This window comes from Macrobrachium rosenbergii, chromosome 15 (genome assembly GCF_040412425.1).
Source record: "Macrobrachium rosenbergii isolate ZJJX-2024 chromosome 15, ASM4041242v1, whole genome shotgun sequence".
In the NCBI taxonomy this organism is placed as follows: domain Eukaryota; kingdom Metazoa; phylum Arthropoda; class Malacostraca; order Decapoda; family Palaemonidae; genus Macrobrachium; species Macrobrachium rosenbergii.
In genome coordinates, this window is record NC_089755.1 from 13,531,105 (window position 1) to 13,549,413 (window position 18,309).

At 43.1% G+C, this 18,309-nt stretch overlaps 1 long non-coding RNA gene across 6 annotated transcripts in view; it reads right to left on the reverse strand.

Annotated features, from left to right (window-relative positions):
* LOC136846445 (uncharacterized) overlaps positions 1-18,309 on the reverse strand; it is a 798,351-nt gene that overhangs the window by 4,139 nt on the left and 775,903 nt on the right. For 5 of the 6 annotated variants that reach the window (XR_010855393.1, XR_010855394.1, XR_010855392.1 and 2 more), the window contains 2 exons: positions 3,726-3,887; positions 2,509-2,683 (listed from right to left, as the gene is read on the reverse strand). This is a non-coding gene — a long non-coding RNA (uncharacterized lncRNA). The remainder of the gene's footprint in view (positions 1-2,508; positions 2,684-3,725; positions 3,888-18,309) is intronic. The other variant, XR_010855395.1, reaches the window with a different exon arrangement.

An 18,309-nucleotide genomic window follows, 5' to 3' on the forward strand; every position in this document is an offset into this window, starting at 1 on the left:
CTAATACTTAGTTTGCATTGAGTATCTGATTCACTTAATCCTCAAAATGTTCATTTTATAGCATTCAGTAAGTGATACGGGGTAGTCTACATTTTGTATTTCTTGTAACCATATTGTCTAAATTTACAATTGTCAGCTTTTCTTTTATAGTTGTGATCTTTGTACTCTATTTTGTGTTTCTCATGTACATGTGCTTGGCTGTATGCTAATAGGTTGTAAGCAGGGCTGCATTTGCCTTATGCTTGTCATTTAGCTTTTTTATCTCTGCTTTGCTCAACATATGAAACTACAGCATAGGTATAACAGCTTACCTGGTAAGTCTTATTGTGAATATATGTTGCCTTGACAGGAACCTGCAGTAGTTGCCATGGTCAGGTTTGCTCCCTAAGCTAACATATCCTACTTGCAGAGAACAGTCACAACTTAGAAGACATTGCAAAAGTTCTGATGGTACTGAAAAGAAGTTTGCTTTTCTTCTACTTCAGAGTCTTGAGTTATTCAATGACAGATAACATGGCACAGTTAAAGAACTCTCTAAAAATGATGCTACACCAGCAATACTGCCTGGCTCTAACCCAGTGTCTTTCAGTGCCATGGCTTCTCCTTCCAGTGCCCTACCAGCATTCTCAATTTCTGCTCCCTTGGCATAGGCCACAATCTCCGAGAATGAATATAGGATTCAACTTCTGCAGTACCAGTTTTCCATACTTCACGAATAGATGCAAGACAGTCTTTCACACCTGATATTTGAAACTCGACCTCCAACTTTTTATCCTTCTTGACCCATGCAAGGTGTTCCTCATCCAGTTCCAAGAGGCAGTCATTTGGCAATGGTGGAATCACCAACTCAACTTACAACTCAAACAAAAATCCACAATGATGAGCTGGAATTGTGATCTCCCTCATTTCATTCTTCTCCTTTGAAGGACGATACCTGTACTTCCAAGCACATCAAACCATATGCCAACTATGTCCACAACCTAGAGAGCAGTCATCTTTCCAGCAGGTGATGCCAAACATCAAGACCAGGAGAGTTACTGACAGAGGCATCATACTAACTTTTCCTGGCTTCAAGGCTCCTGTTCAGAGAAGTACAACTTTGACCAGCTGCTTGCTGTCAGACAGAGCATAGGCTTTGGTATACATCTTACTGCCTTCATCATCATCTTGTTTTGGATGAAAATGTAAGTCACAAGACACCCAAACAAGGGACACCAAGAAGGACTAAGAAAGTCTGTTCCCCTCACCTGGAATTAAAGAGGTGCCTGATGCCCCAAAAGCAGACCTCAACAAAGCCTACCTCTCAAATTCAGGAACACAGAAACCCCAGGTGAATTGAGCCCAATTTGGCAAGGATCTTAAAGAGGTTCCTCTTATGGAAATTATCAGGGACAATGATAATGTTTCCTTTAATGAGACCTTAGAATATAATAGAATAGAATACAGAATTTTGTTCAAAGGTCAAGTCTCATTGGGATCTATGATGTCATTCAGATCGCTTGCCAAAATGGAAATTGACTGTAAAAGGTTTAAGAGGTGTAACAGGAATAAAACCTCACAGTTGCACTATGAATCAATTGTTAGGAGAGCATGGAAAGTAAGATGGAAGAGAGAGAATATGAATGGAGGTACAGTAAAAGGAATGAAAGGGGTTGCAGCTAGGGGCTGAAGGGACAATGCAAAGAACCTTAAGTAATGCCTAAAGTGCACTGAATGAAGAGCACTGATGGCACTACCCCAATATGGGGGAGACCTTGGAATGGACCTGAAGACCTTCAACCTTAACTGGAGCATAAAATAAGGAAAGTGATCCCAGTGGCAGAGGCAGACTCCATGGCACAAGATGCCTATAACAGTGATAAAATTAATGCAACCTGCTTTACCTCATTTGTACTTCTTTTACTGGAATACTACTGTTCAGTGGTGTGTATGTCTGCTTCTACCAGAGATTTATCTCTCTTAGATAGACTTGTTCATGGTGGTGGGTTTCTGTTTCCTAATAGTAGCAGTTATGATTTGGACCATCGACGGATGGTCTCTTGTTTGTCACTTTTTCATAAGTTGTATTTCAACAGAGATCTTTCACATTCACAATTGATCCCTGATCCCCTTTACCTGCCGAGATCAGCTAGATTCGCTGAAGAGCAGTGCCAATATGCAGCAAATGTGCCTCTCTGTCGAACTTATCAGTTCCAGAGGTCCTTTATTCCTCACACCAATGGACTGCGGAACAGCCTCCCGAGGATGTGTAATTGGAACTTCAGAAGTTCAAGCAAAGATCCAATGCACTACTACCCTAATACTATTCTCCTTGCATTTTAATACTTTTTGTCTATTTATTAATTTTTTCATTTTTGATAAGTGTGATCTCTTCATTTTGTATTTCACTTTACTTCCTCTTAATTCTTCCTAATGAACACCATATTCTTTGGAAGCTTGAATTTCAAGTCCATGGCCCCTGTGGGCTTGTTCCATATGAATAGATTGAATAATGATAATAATACATACCTGTAATAATAATCTCCCAGAGGCCATAGCTACTGCATGGACACTTGCAGTTGTCTTGCAACCAAGTATGTCCAATACACAATCACAATAAGAACATCACAAAGCCTTCACTACTTCAAATATCTCAACTTCATAACCTGATAGTTGCCTCTACTGACAAACTTTCACTCGTGCACTGTAAGAGATATATGAATTTGTCCAGGATTAGTATGACTTACAGAGAGAGAGAGAAAGGGAAATCAGGAACATTAAAAGGTGTAGAAAGAGGATGCCACTAATAAAGACTAAATGAGAAAAAGAGGTTACGCTATTACTTGTCTTAAATGTTAAAAGAACAAAAATGAGGCTGTTACAGATTCTGTTTACGAATGACTCGTCAAATAGTGACAGACTGAGCAGCCGAACATTTTTCAGCAATAGACAAACTTTTTATAGCAAGTGAATTGTGTACAGTATGTTCTTTGAATAGATTACTGTGATGACCGAACTCATATGCAAATGACTGATAAAGATTCAAAGAGGGTACACTTATATACAAGAGAGATTAAGTAAAAACACACAGAACTGTCATTTTGATAAACACATAGGTTACATGGAGCCAGACTATCTACTTCATAATATTTTGAGGCTATAGAGTAATTAGAAAGCAATGACCCATGAAAGAAAAAGTGACCCTAAGAAGAGAAAGCAGTGGTCCTCAAGAAAAATACGGGGCACTAAACCTAAGGAGAGAAAGTGGTCACCAAAAACAGGAGCCAGAGTGACTTTAAGGAGAGAAAGCAATGACCCAACTTTGAACGTTTCAAGAAAGAGAAAGCAGTGATCCTAAAGCATGCAGTCAACCTAAGGAGAGAAAGTGGTGGCTCAAAATAAAAAGGTATTGAGACTTGGCTCAAAAGAGAAAGCAATGACCCAAGAAAGAAAGCAGTAATCTTAAGGAGAGAAAGCAGTGAACCTAAGAAGAGAAAGTGGTGACCCCAGAGGGAAAAGGTAGTGAATTTATTGAGAGAAAGCAGTGACCTTCAAGAATGAAAGCAGTGAAGCTAAGGAGAGAAAGCGATGACCCAAAAGAAAGAAAGCAGTAATTCTAAAGAGAGAAAGCAGTGACCGAAGAGAAAAAGCTGCAACTCTTAAAGAAAGAACTGACCTTAAAACAGATAAACAAGTGACCACATAAAGTTACAAAACCAAAACAAAATAAAATAAAAATCAAATACCTCCTTCCTTCTCAAAGAAGAGCAACAGCAAGATGAGAAGACTTCCTTAAAACACTTTCAGTACAATTGTCCACTTAACATTCCTTCACTTCCAGGAGTGAACCTGAGGATGGGATCATCATTACCTGTCCGGCTTTCATTTACCAACCATCAAGTCCTCATCTGTGGAAGGGAAAGACAGTTTCATTAGAACATAAAAATAAAAAAATGCGCTGAAGTTTCTTCAGCGCAATCAAGTTTTCTGTACAATGCATAATCAAGGCCACCAAAAATAGATCTATCTTTTGGTGGTCTTGGTATAATGCTGCATGAGCCACAGCCTATGAAACTTTAACCACGGCCCGGTGGTGGCCTGGCCTATATTGTTGCCAGATGCACAATTATGGCTAACTTTAACTTGAAATAAAATAAAAACTGAGGCTAGAAAGTATGTCTGATGATTGGAGGGTGGATGATCAACATACCAATTTGCAGCCCTCTAGCCTTAGTAGTTTGTAAGATCTGAGGGTGGACAGAAAAAGTGCAGACAGACAGACAAAGCCATCTCAATAGTTATCTTTTACAGAAAACTAAAAATGGAACATTCACACTGCCCCATTTAACTGGACTATCTTCTACTTTCATGGCAAACACACAAAGGAGTAGCAAATAAATTTGTTATGCATTTCTGAGAAATCTGTACTTCAGTCAAGCAGACACACTTTACAAAAAAAAAAAAAAAAAAAAAGCACATACACAAACCATCCTCAATATGAATATTTTTGTATGAAAAAAGAAATATGATATTTTTATTTAAGTAAAGTTTACCAAGTAACTACATAGCTATTAGTTTCACTTAACCATGGCAGTTGTAAATTTGAAATTCACAGTAACGCAAAACTATTGTTTTAGTGCAGGTGGTTAGACCCCGCCCACTGGGGGAAGAATAGGTACAACATGCTGAAATTTTCTCATTCAGATTTTCTAACGCCACTCAACAACTGACGGGAGGAGGTTGAGCAGCTCTGATTTGAATGCCAGCCGGATGAACAATCTTTATTTTATCATTGAAGTATTCATTTTGTTGGCAGCGTGCTTTTATTAGCTCAGCTAGTTGATTATTCAGACTTGGGACTTATTGTGACTTAGTTGGAGATGGGAAGAGTGTGTCTAGTATTAGGTATTGTACCAAAGGCTGTAATACTATTTATTTTACTTCTGCTAGCATGAGCTGCCCACTTTGTGTTGCCATTGAAGCCTGAGCAAATTTACTCAGTCTGAACAAATGTGACCAATGCAAAGACTAGGGATCTGTAAATGGAAAGTTTTGAAGCACACTAGACTAGACTCAAAAGACAGACATAAAGGCAGCTGCTAGAGCTGAGGCTAAAGGTTTACCTACCAACACTCTGAAATTGGATAGTTTCAGCCTTGGGTACCTCTACCTGAAGTTCTCCTGACCAAGTCCTCCAACTTTTCCTCGAACTCTGTTACCTGGCCACAATTTCCGAACCTGATGCCTGCCAGCATAAACAGGAGGTCCATTAGTGTTAGCAAGTGAGGAGGTGACTACTTGTCCCACCAATGCTCCTAGACAAAGGTCAATGTTAGGCTCCACAAACCTGGGGAGGAAGCAAACCGGAAGTCCAAGGGATCGGTGGAGTTTGCCCAAGGGGTAGTTTCCCTTCAATCGAGCCTCTTGATCAACCCAGGACTTGGCGGAATGCCAAAAGGAGCAACAACAGATGTGCACTCTGTCATCCAGTGATTCAGACACCAGTCCGGAAAGGGGGCGTAAAACGATTTTCAGAAGTGTCAAGGCCATTGAAAAGGCATGCTCCTTCCAACGGCTTCCTCTCTCCCCGTAAGATTCCCTGGGAACAAGAGCACAGTCCTCTTCCTCCTGCAGTTTTTTTGGGTTAGTCCTGAGCAAAAAAAAATAACACTTTGGTGACAGAAGCCAGTCTTTGACGTGGCATTCCTAAATCCAAGTTGTAGGATGAAAGTGTCCGAACATGCAGTGTCAAAGTGTTCTGTGTCCAAATGCTTAACTTCCAGTCCCAGATTGGCTTGTGCATGACACTTCGATGACAGTGAGCCGGTCTATGACGTGGCATTCCTCTCCTTTGTCCGAGCATCCAGAGCAGAGCACCTGGTTTCCAAACATGTAGTGTCCGACTGTTCTGTGTCGAAGTGTCCAGTGTCCAAGCGAAAGCAACTTCAGAATGTCCAACTTCCAAGCACACAATTCCTGAGTAACAGTGTCCGAACCCAATGTCCGAACATATGGTGTCGGAAGCCCAGTGTCTGAAAGCGATCGAGGTTAATGGCTCTCTCCGAGTGCCTTAACTGCCAAAAGACTCCCACTGTCCATACGCTCGAAAGTTTCCGATAGTGCCATGTGCCAAAATTCTCGCAGTGTACTCTTGGTGCAAAGCCAAAATTTGACAGTGCCAACACCTTCTGTCACGGATCCTTCGTTGGAACCTATCCAGGGCAGTTGGATAAAATTTGAGGCCTTTACAGGAAAGCAACCTGCTGCTACAGGATCAGGCGGACTGGAGATCATACCCTCAAATGAGGGAAGACCTGGGCCATTTGATCAAATCCTCGTCCAGCAAGAACATACGGCTTAGAGAAACTGACCATTATGATTCAAGACCTCATGCATTATTGATCAGCCGGGAAGTTCACTGGAATATATCTACCCATTGAAGAGCAGTTAGAAAAACCTTCCTTGTCATTTTTCTTGAGATTCACTAAGAAAGAGGCTCGAAGGTTTTTGACCATAAAAAATTTTTGTGACGACATCCAGGTTCCAGGTCACCTGGTTTTGGAATGAGTTTTCTTGACAGTTCAAAGGATCAAAAGAGATCTGAAGATGTTTGTGGTGAGCTGAAAGCAGATTGAATGCAGATAGAATGGAGGGTTCACTGTACTTCCTCTTTGCTATCAACTCTCTTCGAAATGCCCAATCACCTGGAAAAAGATCTACCCAGATGAACATAGGCCTCCAGACTACTGAAGATGATCCTCTCCTCATCCCTCAGGAATGCATTAGTGGGCATTGACAGTTGGCCCACTGGTTCAGGAAAGGGAGCTGGGTAAAGCAGTTTTCAGTGCATTTCCTCCCATCTGTCACCAAAAAGGTATCGTGGTCCATTTCACTGGGAGTTTCTGCCTCCTCCCAGGAGTCTTCTCAACCTTGTAGACACAGGGACCGGGAGATTGGCTCTTAACTCTGCTAAGATTATGCCAGGGCTGTGGAATGTAGACCTCTTTGTGACTCTAGCCTGACACTTTTTTAAAAGTCTTGAAGGTATTCAGCTTCCTAGATTGAGATTGATGTGCCAGGACATTGACCAGGAAAATGATATTTTTATGATAGGCAGATATATACTTAGCTATAGTCTCCGACGTTCCCGACAGAAATTCAAATTTCGCGGCACACGCGACAGGTAGGTCAGGTGATCTACCATACCCGCAGCTGGGTGGGAATAGGAACCATTCCCGTTTTCTAATCAGATTTTCTCTTCCACCTGTCTCCTGAGGGGAGGCTGGGCGGGCCATCCATTAATCGTATATATCTGCCAGGTAAGTATGTACAAAACTTTATTTTATCATAAAAATATCATTTTTGTACATGCAACTTACCCGTCAGATATATACTTAGCTGAATGGCACCCTTGGAGGAGGGCAAGAGACAGAAAATAAAAAAAAAAACGGGAAACAACATATGTTGTAGGATAAACAAAAAACCATGGTTCTTACCTGATTGGGCAGAAGACTTCATGGATACTGTCTATGAGTCTGCTTGCCTCAAGAGCTTCAGCGAGGATGTGACCTATGACTGACAGCCCTTCTGGATCGTGTCAATGGGGATGACCCACTAACATGGACAGAGCCTGTTATGGATCGTGTCAATGGGGCTGACCCACTTACATGACAGAGCCTACACCTGAATCATATCAATGGGGGCTATCCTCTTACATGACAGAGCTAGGTGTCAATAAAATTACAAGAACATGACAACCAAACCCGACCACCTGACCAATCCTAACCTTGTTAGTGATAAGAGATGAAAGGGAAGCATAATTCCAACACTCTCTTTCAACCAACCATAAAAACACACACCACCAAGCATTAAAAAACAACTAAATTAACTAAACTAAATAGGATTAGATTCAGCTCCCTGTCCCAGCACCGAATCCGCAGATACGTAGAGCTCCTAGAGAGAAGCACTTATCATAACGTTACTCTAATATCTCTCAAATAATGAGATGCGAACGTTGAATTACATCTCCAATAGGTTGAGTCCAAAATAGACTGGAGAGACAAGACTTGTGAAAAGCCAAGAAGTAGCAATGGCTCTCACCTCATGTGCATTCACTCTAAGGAGCTGTAAAGTGCTCATCCTTGCATGAGAAAGATGAGCCTCCTTGATGACGTCCTTAATAAAAATGACAGCGCATTCTTTGAGAAATTTCTTGAAGGATCCTGACAGAGCACCAAAGACTTTCAAGTATTACCTCCCAGAGATTTCTTTTTCTCCAGATAGAATTTAAGGCTCCTGACAGGGCATAGAGTCCTCTCCAACTCTTGTCCTGTCACAGAAGAAAGACCTTTTACCTCAAAAGGTTCTTGGCCAAGGTTTTGAAGGGTTCTCATTCTTCGCTAAGAAAGAATGGTTTAAAGGAGCATATAGCTGAAGTCCTTTTAAAACCAACTTTGAACCTTCCAAAGCTTGTATTTCGCTTATTCTCTTAGCTGAGGCAAGGGCAAAGAGGAAAAGTGACTTCCTGGTGAGATCCCTGAAGGAAGCTTGATGAGGAGGTTCAAATTTTTAGACATTAAGAATTTTAAAACCATCTAAATTCCAGCTGGGAGGTTTCTAGTCCTGACTTGTTTTTGACGTTTCAAAAGACCTTATAAGGTCATGAAGGTCTCTTATTTTCCGAGATATTCAGACCTCTGTGTCTAAAAACTGAAGAAAGCATACTCCTGTATCCCTTAATGGTGGAAACAGCCAGGTTACACTGTTCCCTCAGATAAGATAAAGAAATCAGCAATGTTTGTCACAGAGGTACTGGAAGAGGATATCTTATTGGTCCTGCACCATCTTCTAAAGACCTCCCACTTCGACTGGTAGAGGTGCAAGGGTTGAGGATCTCCTGGCTCTTGCAATAGCCTTTGCAGCTTTGCGCGAAAACCCTTCGCTCTGACCAGACCTTCGATAGTCTGAAGGCAGTTAGTTTGAGAGCGGGGAGATTCTTGTGGAATCTGTTGAAGTGGGGCTGTTTGAGAAGATCGCTCCTGAGAGGAAGCGATCTTGGAAAATCTATCATCCATTCCAGTACCTCTGTGAACCAGTCTTGAGCTGGCCAAAAGGGAGCGATCAGGGTCAGTCTTGGCTGCCCTTCCGATGATGCAAACTTTCTTACCACTTCCCTAGGATCTTGAATGGGGGAAAGGCATATCCGTCTAATCCTGTCCAATCTAGAGAAAGACTGTCTATTGCAACTGCTCTGGGGTCCGAGATCGGAGAGCAGTAGTTCTCCAGTCTTGTTCCAATGGGTTGCAAAGAGGTCGATATTCGGCCTTCCCCACAGGTTCCACAGTCTTTGCAAACTCTGAATGGAGAGTCCACTCTGTGGGAAGGACCTGGTCCTTCCTGCTGAGAAGGTCGGCCCTCACATTCCTCTCTCCCTGAACAAATCTGGTGAGGAGTCTGATCCTCCTCTCCTCCTGAGCCCATAACAGCAACGTTTTTGCTGTTTCGTAAAGGGAGAAGGAGTGTGTTCCTCCCTGTTTCCTGATATAAGCCAGGGCTGTGGTGTTGTCTGAGTTCACTTGGACTACTTGACCCCTTGACAAGAAGTCTTCGAACTGGATGAGAGCCAGATGAACTGCTGATAGCTCTTTCTTGTTGATGTGCCAGTTCACCTGTCTCCCTTCCCAGGTGCCTGACACTTCTCGAGCCTAGTGTTGCTCCCCATCCCGACTCGAGGCGTCTGAGAACAACACTAGGCGAGGGCTCGGCAACTGAAGAGACAGTCCTGGTTTTAATTTCTGGGGTCTAACCACCAGTTGAGATCCTCTTTTATCTTGTCCGAAATTTGGAACAAAGTTGCTAAGTCTCTGGGACTTCTGGTCCCAAGATTCCTTTCAGGAAGAACTGAAGAGGTCTCAGATGAAGTTTTCCTAAGAGAAACGAACTGTTCCAGCGAGGAAATGGTCCCCAGCAGACTCATCCATTCCCTCGCTGAACAATGTTTTTCCTTAGAAAACTGTCACCTTTTCTATGCAGCGATCTATTCTCTTCTTTGGGATGGAAAGGCTAGAAAACCCGAGAATCCATCAGAATCCCCAGGTAAACAATGCTCTGCTGAGGAACAACCTGGGATTTCTCGAGGTTTACTAAAGTCCTAGGGACTGTGTCATATTTAGGTCGAGACAAGTACTCCAGACAACTGTCCTTTGATTGAGCTCGAATCAGCCAATCGTCGAGATACATTGATATCCTCACCCTCTAAATGAAGCCAATGAGCCACATTCCTTAAGAATGCCCGTGAACACTTGGGGGCTGTGGAAAGACCGAAGCACAGGGACCTGAATTGAAAAACTTTTCCTGAATCCATGAACCTCAGGAACTTTCCTGACGAGGGATGAATGGGAAACGTGGAAGTAAGCGTCCTGCAGGTCCAGGGAGACCATCCAATCCCTGGACGAAGAGCTGCACAGAACCGAGGAGGTAGTCTCCATTTTGAATTTCGTCTTGATTATGAAGAAGTTCAGGGCGCTTACATCCAGAACCGGTCTCCAACCCCCGAGGATTTTGGAACCAGAAAAAGCCGGTTGTAAAACCCCGGGGAATGGAGAGGTCTTGAACCGGTTCTATGGCTTCCTTTTCTAACATTTGTTCCACCGCTAGAAAAAGAGCCTGGTTCTTGATGGGATCCCTGTAGCTGGCGGATAACTCCCTGGGAGTTGTTGTTCAAGGAGGACTTTCCCTGAAGGGGATAAGGTAGCCCTTTTCTCAAAATGGAGAGGGACCAGTCGTCCGCCCCTCTCTGTGCCCAGACCTCGGCGAAGTTCAGCAGTCTGGCACCCACTGTCGTCTGGAGGACTTGTTCTTCATTTGGTCCTTCTAGAACGGGAGTCCTGAAGGTCTTCCTCTTCTCTCTGGTCTTTTGCTCCTGAAGGAGGGTCTGGACGAAAGGAAAGGGCTCCTGAAAGGGAGCCTTCTCCTTCTTGGCAAAAGGGAGCATGCAGGTCTCACCCTCTTCGAAGACTGGGCCAAAAAGGTCTTGGGAAGCCTTTTCAGATAAAGAACGAGAAATCTCTTTACCAAGTTTTGAGGAAAAGGATGGGAGAAAAGGAGCAAACAGAAGAGAGGATCTCTGAAGAGGAGACACAGATTTGGTGAGGAAAGAGCTGAATACTGATCTCTTCTTCAGAGGCCAGCTCCGAATAAGGCAGCGATCTCCATGGAACCGTCCCTCACTGCTTTGTCCAAGCAAGACAAAACACTGCTGAGGTCATCCAACACAGGAATTTCGGGATCCGTCTAAGAGTCCTCTTGGCCAAAGCTCCAAGAGACCAATCCATAAAGTTGAAGACCTCCACAACTCTAAAAAGGCCCTTGAGGAGATGATCCATTTCACTCATTCCCCAAGAAGCCTTGGCTGAAGAAAAGGGAAAGTCTTCTGGAGAAGTCAACTAGATTAGAGAAATCTGATCCAGCAGATGATGGGAGAACCCAACCCCATAGGCTCCTTGGTCTCATACCACATTCCTGCTTTTCCCAGAAAGTCTCAAAGGAGGCAAGGAGAAAACAGTCTTGCTTGCATCCTTCTTAGATTGCATCCACTCCGAAAGCCCTTTAAAGGCCTTCTTCATCGAGATCGTCGGGCGCATCTTGACAAATAGAGGAGGGTCTAGTTGACTTGGTGCTGTCCCACAAAGATCCAGGAGAAGGAGGAGCAGCATGACAAAGAGAATCTCCAAACTCCTGAATTAGTAAACTTGCCAACCTCTTGTAATCAGAAACTCCAGCATCCTTGGGGTTCATCCTCTGAAACTTCCTCCAGGCCAGCAGGAGGAGGAGAAGGCTTGGAAGAAGAAGGGCCTTCAGGAGAAGAGAGCCTGAGAAGGAGAAGCACTCCTGTCCACTGAAGAGCGCCTACCAGGAGAAGAGAAGCGCTACCAGGAGAATTGGATGGCGCTGACTCTGGCGCCTGACAGGAGAGGGGGTCTGTCCACTGATGAGAGCCTTCCAGGAGAGGAGGCCCCAGAAAAGGGTGGCTGGGCTTTCTAGAAACTGATGAGAAGCGCCTGCCGGAGGGAGGGAGAGCTTGTGAGAGGCATCTGCAACAAAGGAGAAGTACAGTGAGGCGAAATGCGCCTGGAAGGAGAGGCGCTTCTCTCCGGGACGAGCGCCTGGAAGAAGTGCGCCTGCTGGAGGGGCGCCTGCCCTACCAGGAGAAGAGCGCCTGGAAGAGAAAACTTGCTGCTGAATGCCATTGGAAGGAAGCTTCAGGAGAAGAGAGCGTGCAGGAAGAAGCGCTTGCTGGGAGAAGATGTTCTGGAGGACTTGACAGGGGAAGAGTCATCCTTCCTAAGAAGAAGAGCTCCTTAGCAAAGATCCAGCAAGAGCAGATAACTGAGCCTGGAGGCCGACCAAATCTGCTTGGTGAACTCCTTCACCCCTGATGAGAGGAGAGAGGGGATCTTTGAGCTCTCTTCTTGACAACAGGAGAATCCTCTGGGAAGCGCTCAGGGCTAGAGTCCAAAGCGTCTCCTCTAGGAGCCTTCCAAGATCTCTCTTCAAAGGCGCGACTCCTCAGCCGAACTCCAACCACGTCTCGGAGAAGATGAAGCAGAAGAAGAAAACTTTTTCAGGATCCCTTTTCTATGGCGATCCAAGGCAGCCTGGGACGCAACAACAGGATCTGCCGAAGGGACGCCTGATCGTTGGGGATGCTCTTCATCCCCCTTGCAGCTGTCGACATTCCTCCTCCACTGGTCCTGGGAGTTTGGAAGAGGTCTAGGCCTAGGAGCAATGCGGAGCCGATCAGACGCCCCCTCCACTACACTGGGGACACTGCACAACATCACTGTCACTCTTTCTTTTCCTTCCTTCATCGCACGCATCTGCAATTTCATCCACGGAAGTTCGCTTTCATCATGGCAGCCATTTCAGAGGACGAATCCACAGGTTCGATGAAGGTGAAGGAAGCTGAAACCAAAGGATTAGGAGAGTCTGGAAGAATGTTAATTTCAAAATCATTCTCAGCAGAAGAGACCTACTCGAGCTTCTAGAAGAAGCCTTCCTAACTCTATCCTTTTCCAGCTTCTTCACATAAGAACTCAAAGCCTTCCATTCCTTGATCAGACAGATTTCTCACATTCAGTACACCTATTGTCAAGAACAATCATTCCCCTACACCTCATACATACAGTGTGAGGATCTACGAAGCTTTCGGCAGTCTCACCTTACATTCTTGCCTCCAACACACACGAAACACAGGTGCAACATTCTGATCAGACATCTTAACAGAAAATTCCAAAGCCAAATCAAAAACAGTCCACAAAAGCGTATGCCAAACCAAAGATCCAATACGTCACCAAGGTCAGTCCAAAAGATCCTCAGCAAGCGAAAAATGAAAATCAAAGCAGGAGGAACCAACAACAGATGTTGCCGGAACCAGCGACAGAGAAAATCTGATTAGAAAACGGGAATGGTTCCTATTCCCGCCACCCAGCGGCGGGTATGGTTGATCACCTGACCTACCTGTGCGTGTGCCGCGAGTTTTGAAATTCTGTCGGGAACGTCGGAGACTATAGCTAAGTATATATCTGACGGGTAAGTTGCATGTACAAAAACTAAATTCCTTATCAGAAATTTGAGAGAAACAAATCTATTAGACACACTATCAACTGCAGACTGGCTGAAATTGAAAAAATTGCACAAATATGCCATTAGGGATGGCTAATAAGGAGCTGGCTACCTCATTTCCATGAGGGTTCTTATTAAAAATGGAACTATGATGCAATACCTTTACCTCCAAAGGTGTTCAAGACTCCTCTTTAAAGACTAAACCATCTTCCTGTTTACCTTTAATCAGTCACCTCCTTATTCCCAAGAGCTACAAAAACAGATTGCATCCAGAACAGAAGTCGACACAGAACCTTTTGTTGCATGGTCTAACGCGTCCAAAAACTTGAGGTGGCACTTTGGTCTCATTCAGGAGATTTTCATTTTCCCAACGTTGAAAAGTAAACCCACCTTTTTGAGGACAAAGAACCAAATTTCAGCAGAAAATTTATCCCTACTGACCGAATCTATGATAAAAAGTCTGACAAAACAAATGAAAATTCCTAAAACCAGCCAAAAACAAGTGAGGTTAGTATCATGGTGTTCTGAAGAGGTTACCAGGCTTATCCAGTTTTTTGGGACAAATGGGAAGCCAGGAATGCAGAACCCTGGGTAGTAAAAGTCAATCAAATAAAATCCTGTTGAATCAGTTAAAACCTCTTTTGACATCCTCGTAAATCAGTTTAACAGCCTACTTTACCTTTTTTGAGGTTTTGGTCCAAAAGAAAATCGATAAGACAATCAAGAAAATCCTGTAAAGTTGGTCGAAGACATAAGCACAGCAGGGTTTTACAACCATCTGTTTGTCATCCCCAAGGCAATTCGGGAGGTTGGAGACCAGTCCTCCAGATGTCAGTGTTGAATTTTTTGTGCAGACCACCAAGTTATAAATGGAAACGAACCATTCAGTCCTGTCAGCCATTCATCAGGAGACTGGATAGTAATGATGACATGGAGGATGCGTACTTCTATGTCCCAGTACATCCGGACTGAAAGGAAGTATCTGCAGTTTTATTCCAGGGCAGGGTCCTTTCTTGTCCAGGGCTCTCTATTTTCAGCCTCTCTACAGCACCACAAGTATTCACCAGTGTTCCCGCCCCTGTAGTGAGATGGCTCCATCTCATGGGGAACAACATCTGTTTATATCTGGACAACAAAACATACTACTCTTCCCTGAAAAAAAGAAAAGATAAACATATGAGGACCTTCAAAAACTCTACTTTGGGCCCAAGAGTTGGGTCATTTTAATCAATGTCCAGAAATCCCAATTTATTTATCCGACACTTTTACTTTTCTCAATTTGGGGAAGGATCGATGCTCTCCAAACTTTTGGGCTTTTCCATCCCTCAAAAACATTCAAGACTGCAAAAGAAGAAAGTAAGAAAAGTTCATATCTTGCTCATCGTGCACAGCTGACAAGTGGATGAGTCTGACTGGGCACATCTCTCACCCATCAAAAGTTTGTGCCTTTAGGAAGGTTACATTACAAGAGTCCTACAATTCTTCCTAAAGGCTGCTTGCCAGTTGACAGTTTGAAAAACTCTCCCAGACTCCTTCATGTTCTGCATCACACCTGAGATCAAGGAGGATCTTTGTGGTGGCTGCAGAGGAGAGGTTCTCACTTAGGAAAGTCATTGCACCTGCTGAATGTGACCTAACATTGTACTCAGACACATCAGATCTGGGTTAACCAAGGCTGGGGAGGCTTTGAATGACATGGAAATATCCAGGAAGTGGGTCAGAAGAGAAGAAATTACACATAAATAAATTAAAGGGAATTGAAGGTGACTCACTTGGCCCTTCAACATTTAGCGACGGAGACTTACCTGGCAAGACAATCACAGTCCACTCAGACAACAGGACAGCATTGGCCTACATCAAAATCAGGAGGGACTCATTCCTTCTCCCTTTACAAAGTGGCCAAGGATCTTCTTCTCTGGGCAGAGATCAACCATGCCAGAATAATAACTTACTTCATCCAGGAGAGTTAAATGTTCTGGCAGACAAGAAGTCTCTGCAAACAGGTCCTTCTGACTGGAATGGACACTGAAATCCACAGGTGTGTCACCAACCTGTGGAAATGATGGGAAAACCATCAGTAGACCTGTTTGTGATGTTGAGGAACCATTGCCTCCCCATCTACTGTTCTCCCTGAGAACCTCGGGCATGGATAATGGATGCCATGCTCCAGGACTGGTCAGACTTAGATGTCTACACCTTCCCAATGTTCAGCATGGTGAGGGAAGTTCCTGAAAAGTTCATGACAGATCACACACCACGTGTCCAAACACTTAAGCAAAATTTTGTCCAAAGAAGGAGTGGTTTCCGAACCTTCCCAGTCTCTTAATAGACTTCCCAAGAATTTTACCTCAGAAGAGAAGCCTTCTAAAGCAGCCTCACTTCTTCCTAGGCTTATCGCTCTTACTCTGACAGACTTTTGACTGTCAGGGAGCTTGTCAGACCAAAGGGCTTTTCAAGAAAAGCTGCAGAAGCAATCGCCAAATGCAGATGTCAATCTTCTGCTAATGTCTACCAGGCAAAGTGGACAATCCTCTGTGACTGGTGCCAAAGACGGCATATTGTCTTCTAAAGCCTCTGTAGCACGATCACTGATTTTTTAAATATTCTGAGGTCCTCTCAAGACTTGGCTACCTCTGCAATCAGAGGTTATAGATCTATGCTAAACTCTGTTTAGACATAGAGGTCTCGAGTTGTCTGCTAATCAAGACATAAGTGATCAAATTAAATCCCTAGATACTTCCAAGCAAGAGAAGTCTACGTTCAGTTGCCTGGAATCTAGATGTTGTCCTCAAATGGATCTCCGGCCATACATTTGAAACCCCTTCATGCTTTATTGATGACAGACTTAACCAGAAAGACTCTTTTATTTGCTTTAGCCAACTGGCAAAGAGGATCAGTGAATTACACACCTTCAGTAAATAAGTGGGTTTTTCACAAGGAGATGCAGTCTGCTCATTCACACTTGGATTCCTGGCAAAGAGAATGAAACCCTGTCCAACCCTTGGCCTTGTTTGTTTATGATCAAGAGTTTTTAGATATCTTTAGGCCAGCAGACCAGGAGAGAACTCTTTGCCCAGTTAGAGCTCTTAGGTACTACTTGGATGGACTAAAGGGATTAGAGGTCCCTCTCTGAATCTATGGTGTTTTTTGAAAAAACCCTCATGACCGCTATCTAAGAATGCCTTGGCCCCTCTTTTAAAGAGTGTTATTTTGAGTCACACTCAAAGATTTCAAGAAGACGATCTCTCTATTTTTAAAGTAAGAGCTCATGAGATTAGAGCAGTCGCCATTTCGTTGGCTTTTAAGAAAAACTTGTCATTCTGAACAAGATTTTCCAATCAACTTACTGGAAGTCAAAATCAGTGTTTGCCTCCCATTATTTGTGAGATGTGGAGACAGTCTATAACAATTGACAGTACATTAGGCCCATTGGCCATGGCTGGCATGGTACTGGGGAAGAAGGATAGGGATATACCTTCCAATCTGAAACTATCCCCTATTCAGCCTTGTTAAAGGATGCTGAGTTTTGGGATGCCTGGTGATGCCATGTACCAGGAGTACCCACCAGTCCTTGGTTTTTAATGGTTGGGTGATGGTTTTAATATTGTGTGGTAATGAATTTCTGGTTGTATTTATTGTACTGCACAATGTCCAGGCAAGGGCATTTATTTTGTAAGGCCTTGTCAGTCTTCAGAGTACTCTCGACCTGCAAGGGTTCTCCCACTGAGTAGAGACGCCTCTAAGTTTTACTGCCACATCACTACAGGTTGAGATCGCCAACCAGAGGCAGTATCTTCCTGCTGCAGCTCTTTCAACAGATAAGGTTACAACAAGCATTACACCAATGCTAGCAATCTCTAATTCAAATTCATATTCCTTTACTGAGTGTTTTTGGATGGAAAATGTCCATGCTTCCCACTCCTGTCAATGTGGGATTCATTATATAGTTACTTAGTAATTATTATTAAGTTACTTATATAAAATGACATTTTTATGATAAAATAAAAGTTTTATATATACAGGCCTGGCCAAAATTACATGATCAAAAAAGTAAGCCAATCCACCTCCCCTCTCTGGACATAGGGCACAAACTGTTCTTGGGCTCTTCTTAGCACTGATTATACCTATTCTTCCCTGGTAGTGGGCAGGGTAAAGAAAACCTAATTTACATAAAATACTAAATGTTACTGTGAATTTCAAATTTACATTTTGCCATGGTTAAATGAAACTTTCTATTTTTTACTTTAATTATCATATATGGATAAAACTTTATTTTATAATAAAAATGTAATTTTTATAATAAAATAATCTTTTATATATACAAAAACATGAAGTTAATTTTATACTAGGAGTGTCTACTTTAATGGCAACTTTAGAATTGAAATACTTCAGTACAGTTAAATCTTTTGTTTTGGTGAGGGTCAAGTGCCCATGCATTTACTTCAGCTGACATATAGGTACAACATAGCTGAAGAGCTCAGTTCTCTATTAGCATCTTCTATGTCCATGTGCAGGAGGTGGAGAAGGCTCCAATCATGTAATTACTTGGTTAAGTATATATAAAACCTTATTTTACAACAAAAATGTCATTTTTATCATGTAACTTCACCAATGGATATTTACATTACAAACAAGACTAATCCCACTTTGATAGGAGGAAATTGATAGATGACTCACCTTCAATTAAAAACTAGCATAGTGGTAATG